General features: G+C 43.0%; 1 protein-coding gene across 1 annotated transcript in view; it reads right to left on the bottom strand.

Moving 5' to 3' along the window:
• LG11H16orf46 (linkage group 11 C16orf46 homolog) overlaps positions 1–16,629 on the bottom strand; it is a 96,609-nt gene extending 79,980 nt beyond the window's left edge. Inside the window, exon 1 of the mRNA XM_073605512.1 lies at positions 16,439–16,629. The gene's annotated coding sequence lies outside the window, so the exon portion shown is untranslated. The remainder of the gene's footprint in view (positions 1–16,438) is intronic.

Raw genomic sequence — 16,629 nt, 5'->3', positions numbered from 1 at the left:
GTGCATACACAGTAGAAACCCAGAGACAGATCAGTCTCCCAGTCCCATATGTAGGCAGGCTGTAGGCAGTTTCCTACAAAGGAAATATACCATGGTAGTAAAATAGCTAGTCTGCCTAGCTTTTGGAAGGGTTAATGCTAGTTCTGCAGTTCCTGCTCTTTCTGGGCTTTGCCTCTCTCCCTTTGCTGCCTGTTATAGAAGGGGGGAGGGCTCTGCTCACAGGAAGACAAGCCAAGATGTAATCTCCAGCTTCTTTACAGAGAGGGCTCTGCTCCAGCTCCAGCCACATTGAACAGAAGCAAGAGGCTCACAGAAGTAGATGTAACCCAAACAGTCAACACCCACCCAAGAGCTCCCTGGGGCTCTCCTGGCATAGCATGGACTTGTACCAAATAATGAACTCACCTTTGCAAGGTATGCCTGGGCAGTCACTCTCTAGATTAGCTAGTTAGTGATGGATGCATTCAACTGTGTTTGCACTTAAAGTGTTTGTTACCCTAAAAAAAATGGATCCTGTTCCCTTAAAGCATGTTATACAGCACAGTGCTTGTGCTGTGTAATTTGGCCCCCTGTATCACCTGAAATACCTGGCTGATCCTGCCTGTCTATACCCCCCCCCCTGCTGGAAGGTGCTGTGAAATCAGGTAGAAATCTGCTTTTTTTTTATAAAGCACAGACACTAGGACACAGGTGGTTATCTAACAGTGGGGATGGTATAAAGATCACATAGTGAATTAAAGGGGTTGTAAACCCTCAAGGTTTTTCACCTTAATGCATTCTATGGGAATGAGCACACCAGCTCCGAAAAAAAAAAATTTAAAGTGCCCCCGTCCCCGCGAGCTTGTGCAGCAAAGAAAACGCATACGGAAGTCACGCCCGCATATGTAAACGGTGTTCAAATCACACATGTGAGGTATCGCCGTGATCGTCAGAGCGAGAGCAATAATTCTAGCACTAGACCTCCTCTGTAACTCTAACCTGGTAACCGTAAAAAAAATTTAAAGTGTCGCCTATGGAGATTTTTAGGTACTGTAGTTTGTCGCCATTCCACGAGTGCGTGCAATTATAAAGCGTGATATGTTTGGTATCTATTTACTCGGCATAACATCATCTTTCACATTATACAAAAAAATTGGGGTAACTTTACTGTTTGTTTTTTTTTTAATTAATGAAAGTGTCCCTTTTCCCAAAAAGTTAAAATACCGCTGCACAAATACCGTATGATATAAAATATTGCAACAATCGCCATTTTATTCTCTAGATTCCCGCGGGCTTTCACACCGGAGCGCTGCGCTGGCAGGAAAAAGTCCTGCCAGCAGCTTCTTTGGAGCGGTGAAGGAGCGGTGTGTTTACCGCTCCTTCACCGCTGCTCCCCATTGAAATCAATGGGGCAGCGCTGGGATACCGACGGCAAAACGCTGCTAGTGCGGAGCATTGCGGACGGTTTTAACCCTTTCTCGGCCGCTAGCGGGGGGTAAAAGCGCCGAAATGCGCCACTAATCCGACGGTAAAACGCTGCTAAAAATAGCGGCGTTTTACCGCCGACGCTATGGGCGGCCTGGTGTAAAAGGGCTCTTAAGGTACTTATATAGTGCCGTCAATTTACGCATCGCTTTACTTATACATTGTACATTCACATCGGTCCCTACCCTCAAGGAGCTTGCAATCTAACTCTCATTCATATACTAGGGCCAATTTAGACAGAAGCCAATTAACCTACCACCACCTTTATCGCTTCTTCTTTAGGTAATTATATATTCCATTACTACCTTTAAGATTGTTGCATGATTTTGAAGCATTACTTGCAATTTTTTATCACTATTAATATATGGAGTACTTATAATTTTGCACATGGTTTGAACCAGGTCCCTCCTCAACATGGGGTTCAATGGTTGAACACATGAAAGCATCTGCATATTCATTTTTTATTTAATGACATATTAGAATGTTCTATTGCCTTTCTTTATTATCTAATATTTAATAGGCGCATTGTAATAACCAGGGTAATTGTTTGAGGCTACAGATCTGCCATTGAGGTATTGTACTGTTTTTCAATAATTTTAAAAAATAAGGTTCATATAGTTGCAGTATTAATAGGTCTCTTACTGGATCATATATATCTTAACATTTTTTTTTAAATTAATTTTTGTTTGATAAAATGTATATTTTTTTGCTTATGCTGTTGCTGTTGAATAAAGGTGCGAGGGAAGTGGAGTGAATATGATTTTTTTTTTGTCCTTCCTTTAACAGCCCACAATGGTGGCGCATCTCCTGTTTCCAGTTGACTGTACAGACTTCTTCACCAGCTTCTGCAGCCATGGGGATATTGCTAGCACTGTTTCTGAGCTTCATCTCCAATAATAACTCTCCAAAGGCAACGATCGAGCCATAAAACACGAGAAGGTTAAAATGTGTCACACATGCAAATATCAGTTTCTATTTCATCAGTCAGTTTCATTCTGTTTCACACAGAATGAATGACTAGAGACAAGTGGAGTGCTCAATGGTGGTTGTGTCAAAGGCTGAGGTTTTCTCTAAGGGTACCAATCCCCCCCAAAGCTGATTCCAAAGGTGCAAAAATTTACACTCAAAGATCGACTTCTCTATATTCATAGCTTATTTCTATAAAAGGCAGGTCAGGAAACAGAAGAGATTTTGGAGAGTTGTGAACATCTGGCTTAGCACTGATGGTGATGAGAAAGGACACCTGCAAGGTTAACCCTTTCATATATTCTAACACTACCGGGCTGATTTACTAAAACTGGAGAGTGCAAAATCTGGTGCTGCTCTGCATAGAAACCTGCATAGAATCTACTTCCAGGATTTTTATTTTTATTGGTCAAAGCATAACCACTTGACCTCCGGAAGGTTCCTGACCAGGCCATTTTTTGCGATACAGTACTGCGTTCATTTAACTGACAATTGCACGTGTGTCGTGCGACACTGAACCCAAATCAAATTTTTGTCCTTTTTTTCCCCACAAATAAAGATTTCTTTGGTGGTACTTGAGCACCTCTTTTTTTTTTTGAGCTATAAACAAAAAAAAAAGACTGACAATTTTGAAAAAAAAACAATATTTTTCACTTTCTGCTATAAAACATGTCCAATAATTAAAAAAAAAAAAAAAAAAAAATCAAATTTCTTCATCAATTTAGCCTAATATGTATTCTGCTACATATTTTTGGTAAAAAAAAATCCCAATAAGCGTATATTGATTGGTTTGTGCAAAAATTATAGCGTCTACAAACTATGGGATATTCTTATCTATTTATTAATTTTTTTTACTAGTAATGGCGGCGATCGGCGACTTGTAGCGGGACTGCAATATTGTGGCGGACAATTCGGACACCTAACTGACACTTTTTGGGGACCAGTGACACTAATACAGTGATCAGTGCTAAAAAAAAATATTATATATATATATATATATATATATATATATATATATATATATATATATATATATATTATATATATTATATATATTTATATATATATAAAAAAATATGCCCTGTCACTGTACTAATGACACTGGCTGGGAAGGGGTTTAGGGGGGCAATCCAAGGGTTAACTGTGCGCCTAGGTTGTGCTTACTCACTGTGTGGGAGGTGCTTTGACCAGGGGAAGGCAGAGATCTATGTTCCTGCTTAGCATAAACACTGAATCAATACCTTCCCCTCTGACAGAACAACAATGTGCCTTGTTTACATAGGCAGATTGTCTTCTGCCTGTATCCTGTGTAATTGGCGGGTGCCGGCACACATTGAGTCCGCGGTACCTGCCGCACACGCGCCCCCAGAAGTGTCAGATCACGTAATAGGTACCTGATCTGGCGCAGAGTGGCTGCCCTGCCGCAGTATATCTACTGTGGGCGGTCCGCAAGTGGCTACCACGCACAGCTTCACCAGATTTTGCACTCTCCAGTTTTAGTAAATCAGTCCTTACAAGTCTGATGTAGAGGCTTCACCATATCTTCATTTTGTGCAGTACATACTATGGTGCTTATTTATGAAAGGAAGTAGAGCCTTTTCACTTCTAAAGTGAATTTTCACTTATCTTAGCGATTGAAGTGAAAGAGTCAAAATCCACTTTGCAAAATATACCCAGTCATGCAAGATAAAGAAAAAAAAAAACAAGATTTTTGCTTGCGTACGATTGGATTATTGATCCGCATAACTTCACTTTTTAAGTTTACTTGCACCTGATTGGGTATTTTTTGCAAAGTGAATGTTCACTTTGTTTTACCTCATTCACTACAATAAGTGATAATCCACTTTGCAAAGTGAAAATTAAAGAGGTACTTTAGTCAGAAAATTAAATCCTGCTAAGGCTGGCACCTTTTGCAGGTGTAAAACATTTAAAATAGGTGCCTATACTGTTTATAATCCAGTAATACACTGTCTCACCCTGCTCTGCACATGCTCAGTTGCTCTCTATTTTTCGGCACTGTGCCGAAAATGTAGAGGCCGATCTGCAGACAGCCTAAAGATTTACTGCTGTTCAGGGGCTCTGGGATTCAACAAAACGGCAGCCTCCAGCAAGAAGAAACAGGAGCATCGCTGGAGGCAATTTACAGCACACACTTATTTTGTTAGCATATCTATTAATGTGGAATGTATGTTCTTTGCTATAGAACATTATTTTTTATCAAGTTGTTATGATTAAAGTTCTGCTTTACTTTGAACGTGAACGATACTTCACCCGGGCATGTAAAAACTAAAAGTCAGCACCTACAAATACTGTAGCTGCTAATTTTTAAGAAACAGATCCTTAACATCCCAAGAAATCCAGTGCTGTCTTCCCCACAACCGATTCCTCTCAGCACTTCAGCTCTCCAGCAGCACCATTTTGGATTTGGAACCAGCTGTGACTTCCTGATGACTGACATCCAGCTACTTACTGCAGATGTGTGAGATCGAGGGACGCAAGAAGACAAGTCCTATCAATTCCCAGGATGTATGACATTATCCCAAGAGGCTGATGACAGGTAGGGCAGGCTGAGGCAACATCATCCATTGCCTAGGTGAGGATTGAGGAAATGGGAGCAGGTATCGTGAAAAAAAGGTACTCACTCGCCGAAAAAGAGAGACTGAGAGGAGGAATAGACTAACAGCAACTTTAGTTTTCAGGTGAAGATCCACTTAAAATATATGTAGTGTACAAATAAGTATAGAGTTAGGTTGGCGATAGACGGTGCAAATTTCTTTCTGCAATCACAGGTTGCAGGAAAGAAATTTGCATGATTCCTCCATCAACACAGACAGTGCTGACAGGTCCCTCCAGTCAAGGCATTGGGGGTTATTTACGAAAGGCAAATCCACTTTGCACTACAAGTGCAAACTACAAGTGCAAAGTGCACTTGAAATTGCACTGAAAGTGCTATTGGAAGATATGAAATGAGGGGAAGCTCTGCTGATTTTATTATCCAATCATGTGCAAGCTAAAATGCTGTTTTTTTATTTTCCTTGCATATCCCCCTCAGATTTACAGCGACTGCACTTCCAAGTGCACTTTCAGTGCTATTTCAAGTGCACTTTGCACTTGTAGTTTGCACTTGTAGTGCAAAGTGGATTTGCCTTTCGTAAATAACCCCCATTGTGTTCTGGCGGGAGAAGCTGTCTCTTCAGGGAGAAGAAAGTGTTTATTGCTAGCAGCTATAGCAGCCGGTAGCGATAATCGCAGGTAAATCCGGCAGGCTGGTTGTACACAAGTTGATTGATTGAACTTTGTACTTTTAGCCTGCCCACACGCAGTTCAGTGGAAATAGACAATGTCTCAGACTTGGTGGTCAGTGGGAATAGAAAAATGACATAGTGCCTGTGGTCAGTAGAAGGAGGAAATTTGCCTCATCATTGGAGTCGGTGGGAGGATCAATGCCCCATCATTGGTGTCAGTGGGAGGAAAAGTGCCCCATCACTAGTGTCCATGGGGGGAATGGTGCCCCGTTATTAGTGTCAGCAGGAGGAATAGTTCCCCACTGTCTGTAGGAGGAATGGTAACTCATTGTTGGTGTCAGTGGGAGGGATATCAAAAAAAGAAGCAGGGTTTTCCCCAGGGTGGGGTTTTTAGGCAGCAAAATGCAATTATTGAATCAATATTGTATAAAAAATATTGTATTTTATTGTACAAAAAAATCGCATGACACAAGGGTTAAAAATGAGCTCCAGTAGAGAATGTTTACAAAGCTTGTAGGATCAGACACACATTATACAGACATATTTCCATAACAACATTAAACAAATATTGTCGACATCAGAAAATAAAAACTGACACGTTTCAACCCATATATCGAGGGTCTTCTTCAGAGGTCAGTCTGTTAAGGAATATATAGTAACGGTACACATGTAAAGACTTAATTGCGCACAATAAAAATATTGTACAGTGCATGTATATGATATAATTACCCAATAATGCGTGTCCAAAAAACAAAAGGCCTCCTAAATGGAGATCCTTTTAAAGAAATGCCTATTCTCTCTCCCAGAGGGGTCTCAGAGCACCTCCACTGGCACGGCCACCAACAACGGAGCAAGAGTCCAACTATGTGGCTTACGAGAACTCACACATTTAGTCTTTACATGTGTACCTTTACTATATATTCCTTAACAGACTGACCTCTGAAGAAGACCCTTGATATATGGGTTGAAACGCGTCAGTTTTTATTTTCTGATGTCGACAATATTTGTTTAATGTTGTTATGGAAATATGTCTGTATAATGTGTGTCTGATCCTACAAGCTTTGTAAACATTCTTTACTGGAGCTCATTTTTAACCCTTGTGTCATGCAATTTTTTTGTACAATAAAATACAATATTTTTGATACAATATTGATTCAATAATTGCATTTTGCTGCCTAAAAACCCCACCCTGGGGAAAACCCTCCTTCTTTTTTTGTTTTCACTATCAGGGGTGAGCAGCACTTTCCCCCTCTTTTTTGTGTCCTTTCTTTGCTATAGTGGGAGGGATATTGCCTTGTATCAGTGGGAAGATTGGTGTCCCAAGGGCCGCATAGAGGCAAGCAAAGGGCCGCAGTTTTAAGACTACTGAGTTAGAGTATATTTAGATTGAATATAAGCATTTGCATGTTTCCTTCATTCTCTCTAGTATATCTGATTCAAAATCTGTGCCCTTACAAGCATCACCTCATCCCAATACATTTTGCAGAATAACCTCCAAACAAATGGTAAATGGTAAAAGTAAATGGTTTAATTATCTGAGCTAATAATCTTCTCAGTAGGGACACAGAAACCCTCAAGATGCAAACTTGCTTAATTAAATGTAGTCTTTCAAAAGATGCAGGCTTTTATGGATTGTAGCAGACATAATAAGCTACAGCACTAGGCTATGATTCATCCAAAGAATTCCTGTTGTTAGCTACACGCAAAAACTATACTGACATTTTATCTAACAGTTTGGCCAGAGGACCTGATCTGAGTATATCTGGTGATCCCAGGCAACCTGGTGTCCTGTAGACTTATGCTGGGGAATTGCTGGATGGCGCAATAAGAGTAGAAACCATAAAGTAACCTGAGCTTCTTGTCATGAAGATCCAGGGATATAAAGCTGCTGGCGGGATCACCAGGTAATTTAGTAAGCAAAAGAGCTTATAAATGAAGGCAATATATAGAAGGGGTAAAATCGACCCTGACCCAAAGAATGCACTTTCTTGCCGCACCCCCCCCCCCCCCTTTTGTCCACATTTGTAGACTTTTCCTAGTGAATACCTTTTATTCCTCTGTGAAGCCCCCCCGCACCCATATTTCTCACGTAGTTGAGGATGATGTCGATTAGTGGTCACCCATGGGTTTTGCCGCAAATCAACATTGCGGTAGATGTATACTGTCCAATGTTGTTTCCAGTGTTGTTCTCAATGCGCGCTGACAGTCAATACTGTCAGCGTGCATTAATACCCGATGCTTCCTCTGTAGTTCCAGCTCCTGTGAACTCAGAGGGAGGCACCGGGAGTAGTGCAGAGAGTGGGAGGTGAAGAAAGAGGTGACTTCCAATGGCAGCACTGATCACAGACTGTGGCAGGGAGCATGGAGCTCAAGCACATGGCTGGAAAAGGAGGTGCGATCCAATGAGGGGTCTCTGATGCATAGTTTGTGGGGGGGGGGTTGCCGACAGAGAGCCAGGGCATTGTGCATGCCTCCCAACTGGGAACAAGGGACACATATTAGCAAATGTATGCAAAATTGAAGAGTGTGTGAGTGGGGGGAAGGTTATCACTAAACACGCATGCTAGTGGAGGGTCCGATCCATGGCTCCATAAGCAGTGCAATTGTTTAAAGTAGTATTTTAAATACCCCTCTAATAAGCACATATTACACCACTCATATAAAAATATATACAAATCTTTATTTTCTCAAGTAAAAAAATCTTCAATAAAAGCATATGTTTGCCATGTGCATTTGTACATACGTGCTTTCAATTATCATCTACCAAATGGATAAAACCATTGTGGTCTAGTCCAGATAGGAAAGAATGGGGTTGACACGTTTCGTGGGATTACTGCTTCTTCAGGTTTTCCTGTCTTTTACATAGGTATGAGAGGATCAATAAACTCTGAAAGCAAATATATATGCTTAGTTCACAATACATTCAAAACAGATTTAAGTATACAAATAGCAAATACGTATATGTAACTATGTAACAAATGCATACACAATGTACAAGGCATTACGTAATTGCTGTCCCCAAGATGGGAACAGAAGGGGGGGGAGAAAAAAAAGTCTCATAAATATACCTTTCCATAAGGTGTAAATCAGCGCCATCTGTTATCCATCTATTCCAATTGTCAGAAATAATATGTTATTATGGTAAGGAGAGCTCATGTGAATCTGATCTCGCTTGCCCATGGAAAAGTGACCAACCCCAAGATAAGTTCTACAGGGAGTATGAAAAGGGGCATAAACATAATCCTATGCCCATATGTAAAAAATTAATCGCTATGAGAAGAAAGAAGGTGGCTAGTATGCTATAGCAGATGGCTAAGTCGTGCCCCAATAAGCAAATGGATTTACACATATATTTCAATGGCAAAAAAAAAAGTTTTACCTGAAAGTTGAAATTTGTCACATTGGCAACAGATATTATGGCATCCTACTTCCACAAGCCAATGGGCAATGGGTTAATGGGTCAGAGCTGTTGTAAGCTGGCCATAAAATATATACAATAATTATACAGTTGTGCTCATAAGTTTACATACCCTGGCAGAATTTATGATTTCTTGCCCATTTTTCAGAGAATATGAATGATAACACAAAAACTTTTCTTTCACTCATGGTTAGTGTTTGGCTGAAGCCATTTATTATCAATCAACTGTGTTTACTCCTTTTAAATCATAATTACAATAGAAACTACCTAAATGACCCTGATCAAAAGTTTACATACCCTGGTGATTTTGGCCTGATAACATGCACACAAGTTGACACAAAGGGGTTTGAATGGCTATTAAAGATAACCATCCTCACCTGTGATCTGTTTGCTTGTAATTAGTGTGTGTGTATAAAAGGTCAATGAGTTTCTGGACTCCTGACAGACCCTTGCATCTTTCATACAGTGACGTTTCTAGATTCTGAGTCATGGGGAAAGCAAAAGAATTGTCAAAGGATCTGCTGGAAAAGGTAGTTGAACTGTATAAAACAGGAAAGGGATATAAAAAGATATCCAAGGAATTGAGAATACCAATCAGCAGTGTTCAAACTCTAATCAAGAAGTGGAAAATGAGGGGTTCTTTTGAAACCAAACCCCAGTCAGGTAGACCAACTAAAATTTCAGCCACAACTGCAAGGAAAATTGTTTGGGATGCAAAGAAAAACCCACAAATAACTTCAGGTGAAATACAGGACTCTCTGAAAACATGTGGTGTGGATGTTTCAAGATGCACAAAAAGGAGGCACTTGAAGAAGGATGGGCTGCATGGTCGAGTCGCCAGATGAAAGCCATTACTACGCAAATGCCACAAAGTATCCCACTTACAATATGCCAAACAGCACAGAGACAAGCCTCAAACCTTCTGGCATAAAGTCATTAGGAGTGATGAGACCAAAATTGAGCTTTTTGGCCACAACCATAAATGTTACATTTTGAGAGGAGTCAACAATGCCTATGATGAAAGGTACACCATTCCTACTATGAAGCATCAATGATGTTTTGGGGATGTGTGAGCTACAAAGGCACAGGAAATTTGGTCAAAATTGATGGCAAGATGAATGCAGTATGTTATCAAAAAATACTGGAGGAACATTTGCATTCATCAAACAGGAAGCTGCGCATGGGACATACTTGGACATTACAACATGACAATGATCCAAAACACAAGGTCAAGTCGACCTGTCATTGGCTACAGCAGAATAAAATGAAGGTTCTGGAGTGGCCATCTCAGTCTCCTGACCTCAATATCATTGAGCCACTCTGGGGAGATCTCAGACGTGCAGTTCATGCAAGACAGCCCAAGAATTTACAGGAACTGGAGGCTTTTTGCCAAGAGGAATGGGCAGCTTTACCATCTGAGAAGATAACGAGCCTCATCCACAAATACCACAAAAGACTTCAACCTGTCATTGATGTTACCGCAATACACGGTATTAAGAACTGGGGTATGTAAACTTTTGATCAGGGTAATTGGGTAGTTTCTGTTGTATTATGATTTAAAAAGAGTAAACACAGTTGACTGATAATAAATTACTTCAGCCAAACAAGAAGAAATCATAAATTCTGCCAGGGTACGTAATCTTATGAGCACAACTGTACACGTATGTATATATTTATATATACTCTACTATTAGACAACTGTATACATGCTAATCTGGTGCCGGTCCACAGCCATCACAGTGTGTGACCATCACTTAAAACTCCCGCAAAACACGTCAACCCCTTTCTTTCCTGACTCAACTAAACCACAATGGTTTTATCCATTTGGTAGATGATAACTGAAAACACCTATGTACAAATGCACATAGCAAATATATGCTTTTATTAACCACTTAACGACCGAGCCTCTTTCTGAGATTTGTTAAGTTAAAAACATTTTTTTTGCTAGAAAATTACTTAGAACCCCCAAACATTATACTTTTTGTTCTAACACCCTAGAGAATAAAATGGCGGTCGTTGCAATACTTTCTGTCACACCGTATTTGCGCAGCAGTCTTACAAGCGTACTTTTTTTGGAAAAAATACACTTTTTTGAATTAAAAAATAAGACAACAGTAAAGTTAGCCCAATTTTTTTACTTATATTGTGAAACATAATGTTACGCCAAGTAAATTGATACCCAACATGTCATGCTTCAAAATTGCGCCCGCTCGTGGAATGGCGACAAACATTTACCCTTAAAAATCTCCATAGGCGACGTTTAAAAAATTCTATGGGTTGCATGTTTTAAGTTACAGAGGAGGTCTAGAGGGCTAGAAATATTGCTCTCGCTCTACTGATCGTGGCGATACCTGTGTGGCTTGAACACCGTTTTCATATGCGGGCGCTACTCATGTATGCGTTCGCTTCTGTGCGCGAGCTCGTCCAGACGGGGCGCGTTTAAAAATGTTTTTTTTTTCTTATTTATTTTACCTTTTTTTTTTTACACTGTTTTAAAAAAAAAAAAAAATGTGTCACTTTTATTCCTATTACAAGGAATGTAAACATCCCTTGTAACAGAAAAAAAGGATGACAGGACCTCTTAAATATGAGATCTGGGGTCAAAAAGACCTCAGATCTCATATTTACACTAAAATGCAATAATAAAAAAAAGTCCCTTTAAGAGCTTCCACCCTGCAATGATATGGAAACGGGTGGGGGCCATCTTCCTCTCGCTCCTCTCCATGTCAGGCCACAAGCAGGATCCGATTGCCTCTGCTGCTGCCGATGGCTCCGGTAAGCGGCGGAGGGCACCGGAGCGCGGCGGGCGGACCCCTCCCGCTGCCAATAAAAGTGATCTTGCGGCGAATCCGCCGCAGAGACCACTTTTATCTTAAACCGGACCGCTCACTGAAGAAGAGGATACCGGGGTTATAGCAGCTAGCTGCTGCCATAACAACGATATTCCTCTTCAAACAGCCGACATATAACGACGGTGGGCGGTCCGGAAGTGGTTAACCACTTCCTGCCCGCCCTATGGCGGATTGACGTCCGGGAAGTGGTTCTGTTATCCTGACTGGACGTCATATGACGTCCAGCAGGATAACATGCCGCAGCGCGCCCCCGGGGGCGCGCATCGCGGCGATCAGTGGAGCGGTGTGTCAGTCTGACACACCGCTACACTGATCTTGGTAAAGAGCCTCCGGCGGAGGCTCTTTACCACGTGATCAGCCGTGTCCAATCACGGCTGATCACGCTGTCAATAGGAAGAGCCGTTGATCGGCTCTTCCTCACTCGCGTCTGACAGACGCGAGTAGAGGAGAGCCGATCGGCGGCTCTCCTGGCAGGGGGGGTCTGCGCTGATTGTTTATCAGCACAGCCCCCCCGCAGATCACCACACTGGACCACCAGGGATCGCCACTAGGACCACCAGGGAAGGGGCAACATGTGGATGGCCAGGTATGTACCCCATGGCCATCCACATGTGCCCAGTGTGCCAAATCTGTGCCAATCAGTGCCCACAAATGGGCACTGATTGGCACCATCATGTTGCAGTGATGCCCAGCAATGCCACCCTTAGGGGCATCACTGCAAACAAGCAGTGCCATCAGTGCCACCCATCAGTGTCCATTCATGCCACCTGTCAGTGCCCATCCGTGCCCATATATCAGTGCCCATCCGTGCCCATCTGTGCCAACTATCAGTGCCACCCATAAGTAACCATCAATGCCACCTACGAGTGCCCATCAATGCCACCTATGAGTGCCTATCAGTGCCGCCTATAAGTGCCCATCCGTGCCACCTATAAGTGCCCATCAGTGCCACCTATCAGTGCCCATCAGTGCCACCTATCAGTGCCCATCAGTGCCCATCATCAGTGCCCGTCAGTGCCACCTCATCAGTGCCACCTCATCGGTGCCCATCAGTGCCGCCGTATCGGTGCCCGTCAGTGCAGCCATATCAGTGCCCGTCATTGAAGAAGAAAACTTACTTATTTACAAAAAGTTTTAACAGAAACAAAGAAAAACTTGTTTTTTTTCAAAATTTTCGGTCTTTTTTTATTTGTTGCGCAAAAAATAAAAACCGCAGAGGTGATCAAATACCACCAAAAGAAAGCTCTATTTGTGGGAACAAAATGATAAAAAATTTGTTTGGGTACAGTGTAGCATGACCGCGCAATTGTCATTCAAATTGTGACAGCACTGAAAGGTGAAAATTGGGCTGGGTGGGAAGGTGTCTAAGTGCCTGGTACTGAAGTGGTTAAAGATGTTTTTACTTGAGAAAATAAAGATTTGTATTTTTTTTATATGAGTGATATAATATGTGCTTATTGGAGGGGTACTTAAAATCCTACTTTAAACAATTGCACTACTTATTAGCAAATATATGTAGGCATAGGACATACACTCCTGCCACACCCCCTTAAAAGAGAATTCTACAAAAACATTATTAGTTAAGCCCATGAGTGCTTTTGTTAACCACTACTATTCATTTATATTGGCTTTTGAAATATACAAATGAAGCAATTTAGAATTTGGATCAAAGGTTTAGCACTGTAAAACACTTCTTGATAGATAAGTAGTGCATTTTATATACAACTATATAGATCATATAAAGGAAGAATACTGCACATGTGTAAAAACATAAAAATAAATAATGTCAATCACCACAATTACAGTGTAAATTGCCCAGCGGCACCACAAAAGTGAGATATAATCACAATAAACAACATGTAGAACAAAATGATGCGCTAAACAAAAATCTCATATTGGGTTATTAAAATCCAACTGTAGAAAACACAAATCATAAGTAGGTAAACTACTTATTGCGGATTTGTGTTTTCTACATTTGGATTTTAATAACCCAATATGAGATTTTTGTTTAGCGCATCATTAACTATATAGATCAGACCAAAATGAGGGACAAATGAGGAGGAAAGAGGGACAGAGGGACTTTTTTCCAAATCAGGGGCAGTCCCTTGAAATCAGGGACAGTTGGGAGCGCTATGCATTGACTGTATAAGGTAGCAGTGTGATCCAGGGGGAGGAGGGGCAGAGAGTCAAAGCATTGTGTGTACAAGGTAGCAGTGTGATCCAGGGGGAGGAGGGGCAGAGAGTCAAAGTATTGTGTGTACAAGGTAGCAGTGTCATCCAGGGGGAGGGGGCAGAGAGTCGGAGCATTGTGTGTATAAGGTAGCAGTGTGATCCAGGGGGAGGGGGCAGAGAGCTGGAGCATTGTGTGTACAAGGTAGCAGTGTGATCCAGGGGGAGGGGACAGAGAGTCGGAGCATTGTGTGTATAAGGTAGCAGTGTGATCCAGGGGGAGGGGGCAGAGAGCTGGAGCATTGTGTGTACAAGGTAGCAGTGTGATCCAGGGGGAGGGGGCAGAGAGTCGAAACATTGTGTGTATAAGGTAGCAGTGTGATCTAGGGGGAGGGGGCAGAGAGTCGCAGCACTGTGTGTATAAGGCAGCAGTGTGATCCAGGGGGAGGGGGGACAGAGACCCAGAGCAGTATGTGTATAAGGCAGCAGTGTGATCCAGGGGGAGGGGGGACAGAGAGCCGGAGCATTGTGTGTATAAGGTAGCAGTGTGATCCAGGGGGAGGGGGGGCAGATAGCCGGAGCATTGCGTGTATAAGGTAGCAGTGTGATCCAGGGGGAGGGGGGTAGAGAGCCGGAGCATTGTGTGTATAAGGTAGCAGTGTGATCCAGGGGGAGGGCGACAGAGAGCTAGAGCATTGTGTGTATAAGGTCGCAGTGTGATCCAGGGGGAGGGCGGCAGAGAGCTGGAGCATTGTGTGTATAAGGTAGCAGTGTGATCCAGGGGGAGGGGGGGCAGAGAGTCGGAGCAGTGTGTGTATAAGGCAGCAGTGTGATCTAGTGGGAGGGGGGCAGAGAGCCAGAGCATTGTGTGTATAAGGTAGAATCGTGATCCAGGGGGAGGGGGGGCAGAGATCCGGAGCATTGTGTGTATAAGGTAGCAGTGTGATCCAGGGGGAGGGGGGGCAGAGAGCTGGAGCATTGTGTGTATAAGGTAGCAGTGTTTTTCAGGGAGAGGGGGGGCAGAGAGCCAGAGCAGTGTGTGTATAAGGCAGCAGTGTAATCCAGAGGGAGGGGGCAGAGAGCCAGAGCATTGTGTGTATAAGTTAGCAGTGTGATCCAGGGGGAGTGGGGCAGAGATTCGGAGCATTGTGTGTACAAGGTAGCAGTGTGATCCAGGGGGAGGGGGCAGAGAGTCGGAGCATTGTGTGTACAAGGTAGCAGTGTGATCCAGGGGGAGGGGACAGAGAGTTGGAGCATTGTGTGTATAAGGTAGCAGTGTGATCCAGGGAGAAGGGGGGCAGAGAGCCGGTGTTCTGCCGAGAAAGTTCCGCTCGGCGTATAAGTTCCCCCCTCTACTGCGCCTGCGCAGTAGGTATTGGCGGAAATAGCCGAAGCACAACAGCTGAAAATCAGCTGTACACGGCGCCTGGAAGAGGGCTCCTCGCGGGCTCGCTTCGCTCGCCACGCTTCGGGCACGGCCTCGCTGCGCTCGGCACTTTTAGATTCCCCCTCTAGGTCCACTTGAATGGTGGGGAAGGAACCTGGACCCAGAGCGCAGGCGCCGTGTACAGCTGATTGAAGCATTTGAGCTTCGGCTATCTCCGGCGGCTGAGAGTATGTACTGCGCAGGCGCTGCGCCTGCGCAGTACAGGGGGGGGACTTATCCGCCGAGGGAACATTCTCGGCAAGACACCGGAGCATTGTAGTATAAGGCATGTCAAATTCATGTTAGTGGTCTGCGGGATTCAAAAATGTGAGTTTAGTGGTCCGTGAGATCCGAAAGGTTGCTAACCACTGATGTAGATTACACACCTGCTGCATCCTGAGATATCAATGTCACACGTCCCAGGAGGCAGTGGGGCAGAATATTATGCAATTTCAATGCCGCGTCTGGGACATGGCAGAGACCCGCAGCATGTCTATGCATACGCGGGATTCCATGTTAGGTATCAAAGCAGATGTTGGAGTGAGAGCAATAAAAAATACAGGTTTTAACATGTGTAAAATTTGAAAAATGCCCTAGACGCAAAGTAGTTAAATGATACCTTCACCATAAGTCTGTCGTTTAATTCCTTCACTGCATGAGCAGTTCCACTATAACCCCATCCAAACAGCACAGAAAGAGATAAGGGTGAGCCAGCGCCTTGGACAGGAGGGTAAAGTAGGGCAGCACTAAGCATCCAAATTTACAATTTTATTGATATCCTTCTCTTGACGTTTGAGGTTAACGTCAGCAGATGAATTCTATAGAGAAATGTGTGCAGGGGAGGGTGATAGGAGTCATGAAGCTCACTATAACTCAAGAAACATGAAAATCGTCTTACCTTTCTTTTTATAATCTCCACAGATAAAATATAGCTGTGAGCATAGAACATCGGGCACATTTCCGCCTAGTGAACCCTGTAGAAGCAGTATAATAATCTGATGACATAAGGGGCACTTTGTAGAGAGGGGACATTATTATTCAGGTCTGCCTAGCGTGGCATGATGACTCAATGCAGCCCTGCTACCAGCA

The sequence above is a fragment of the Aquarana catesbeiana genome, linkage group LG11 (assembly GCF_042186555.1).
Source record: "Aquarana catesbeiana isolate 2022-GZ linkage group LG11, ASM4218655v1, whole genome shotgun sequence".
Taxonomy (NCBI): Eukaryota; Metazoa; Chordata; class Amphibia; order Anura; family Ranidae; genus Aquarana; species Aquarana catesbeiana.
This window is presented reverse-complemented; position numbering and strand designations above follow the sequence as displayed.